Here is a 2,765-nt window from a genome sequence, read left to right on the forward strand (position 1 = left end):
ACTCTGAAATATAATTACAATGTCTATACATTTCAGCTGTTTCCAAAAACATTGCTATGGAGTGCTGACTCAACAAGACAATTCTGTTTACACTGCCCTGCTTGGAGGGGGGCAACTATCGAGACAATTCTGTTTACACTGCCCTGCTTGAGGCAAATATCAGACAATTCTGTTTACACTGCCCTGCTTGGAGGGGGCAACTATCGAGACAATTCTGTTTACACTGCCCTGCTTGGAGGGGGCAACTATCGAGCGAAAGTCGTGCGCTACCTTGTAAGGAAAACAACAAGGCAATGCGAGCCCCAGCCAAAACATGCTCATTCGTGCAAGACTGCACAAATATCTGCATCCTTGGTCTGTGCAAACATTGGTGAAGTGCTTGGGCTCCTCCTCGAAGAGACGTGAAGAGAGAAGTTTGCCCGGCTCAGTAAAGCCTCCAACATAATGTCGTTCTGACCTTCTGACAGGCACGAGTGGCAGCCCCAACCCCAAAATGGGGGGGGCACACGTGGGAGTGTGGCAGAGTCAGGTTGGAGACCTGATGCCACTCCTCGTGCTTACCAGAAGAAGTGCAGTAGTGGTCAGGCACCGTGTTATGCGGTCAAGCGCACGGTGTCGCCATATCGCGCTCATTGCCACGGTGGGGCTATAGGCCAGCCCCCACAAGTGCCATGTGAGAATAGGCATCCAGCCAGGGTGTGTTGTGCCAGTCCAGCGTGTTTGGCCTCCAGTACACCGTTTGGCACAGGGTATCCTGCGCCGGCCCTTCGTGGCTGTGTCTCCGAAGCGCTGGGAGGGTGCAGCGCTTCCTATGCCTGCGCCTGCCGCAGCCGTGCAGTCGTGGGTATTGAGCCTAAGGGAGAGGTGCGAGAGGTATGCACCAGATCTCCAGTGCTCCCCCACAGCCCGGTTCAACATGTGCCTGCACTCTGACAGTCCGGGCTAAAATGGTGATCCAGCCGGGAGGAGGGTGCCAAGGCTGCACACCAGGCTCCAGTGCTCCCCCACAGCCCGGTCCATCCGGGTGCCTCCTCAAGCACCAGGCCTCTGTGGGTCTCCCCAGGCTGGTGGGTCCTGTGGCAGCCGCACGCACCAGGCTGTCTCTCCGTCTCCTCCCTCCAGGTCCGCCCATCTGTCCTGAGCTGCCAGAGCCGCCCGTCTGTCCTGAGCTGCCAGAGCCGCTCGTCTGTCCTGATTTGCCAGAGCCGCCCGTCTGTCCTGAGCTGCCAGAGCCGCTCGTCTGCCCTGAGCTGCCAGAGCCGCCCGTCAGTCAGGAGCTGTCAGAGCCCGTTCTTCACTCCGTTAGCTGCCGGAGTCTCTCATCTATTCGGGACCCGCTGCAAGGGTCCCCAGTCCAAGGTCGACGGTGAGGGTCGCTGATCTAAAGGCTCCACTGAAGCGGGCAAAGAAGCGGGCAAAGAAGCGGGCAAAGACTATGGTGAAGTGGGGTCCACGTCCCGCGCCAGAGCCCCCACCGCGGACAGACCCACACCCAGACCCTCGCCTATAGGTTCAGGTTTTGCACCTTTGGGGGGTGGGGGGTACTATCATACTACCATTTCAGTCTAATTTTAGACATCCATTTCATTGAAACGATCCATTGGCTCTTCAAAGGAGCAATACCCCCATTCACTCGGTGGCGAAAAGCCATTGCGCACGCATGTGCGTTCAACATCTGCATGTGGTAGGCTAAACCAGTAAGGCTCGACCTCCAAGCGTCACTTTCTACGGGATGTATGGCTGCATCTCTTTTGGAAGGTGTGGGATTGACTCTGCTCCTCACTCTGTTTGAAGTGTAACCGTGATGCGTGTGTTCATTTTTTCTCAGTAAATTGGCTACTGGTTTTGCTTTCGCTAAAACATGCGTCAATGTCGCTACATTTCTACGGATTAATGCATACGCAAAATATTGATACGTTGAACACAACGTGAATATGGATTTTATCTTTGTTTCCAATACTTTTTATATTTAATGATTGATTACGCAGTGTCCTGCCATGGAAATCTCCAACCATACATGTACGTTTTTATAAGTTGTCGTTGTTTTGACTTACATTGTTTTTTGAAGGGATAATACATTTTACAGTCACAGTAACCTACATTATAAAACTTCTGGTAAAATGTCACTTGTTACTACTGCTGCTATTTATTTGAGCTTGACATATAACCAACATCTAATATATTTTGACATATTAAACAATTTATGATTATTTTACAAATTCTCGTTAGTTGAAATATTATATTTGAATATACATTTATCAATTCATATATATTTTAAATATTTCATGTTTTACTCTAGAGGTGTTTGCATTGAAAATGAGAAACATTGTGTCCTATACCTGGGTGTGCATAGTTAAACGACACAGAAAACAACCAAATCAACTCTAAGGCTGTATTTGTATATTTCTCATAAAGGAATGTACCTTGAACTATGACAGTGTTGTCATAAGAATACTTCAACATGCACTGTAATGGTATACCTTTTTACATAATTACACATGATCTCAGGGCGGATTAATGATGCAGCATTCATATGAGACACCTCACGTTTCTATAATGGAGAGCATGCCAGAGTAGCAGGTGAAATAAGTCAGAGATGGGGGCTTCTGATAAATCGGACTTCATGAAAATAATTATATAAATCTCAGAGATTTTTAATTGTTCAGCTGTAATGACCCTGTCATTGGGACCACCCATACGTAGAATGTATGCACACATGACTGTAAGTCGCTTTGGATAAAAGCGTCTGCTAAATGGCATATATT

Source organism: Oncorhynchus gorbuscha, linkage group LG06, assembly GCF_021184085.1.
Source record: "Oncorhynchus gorbuscha isolate QuinsamMale2020 ecotype Even-year linkage group LG06, OgorEven_v1.0, whole genome shotgun sequence".
NCBI classification, from domain to species: domain Eukaryota; kingdom Metazoa; phylum Chordata; class Actinopteri; order Salmoniformes; family Salmonidae; genus Oncorhynchus; species Oncorhynchus gorbuscha.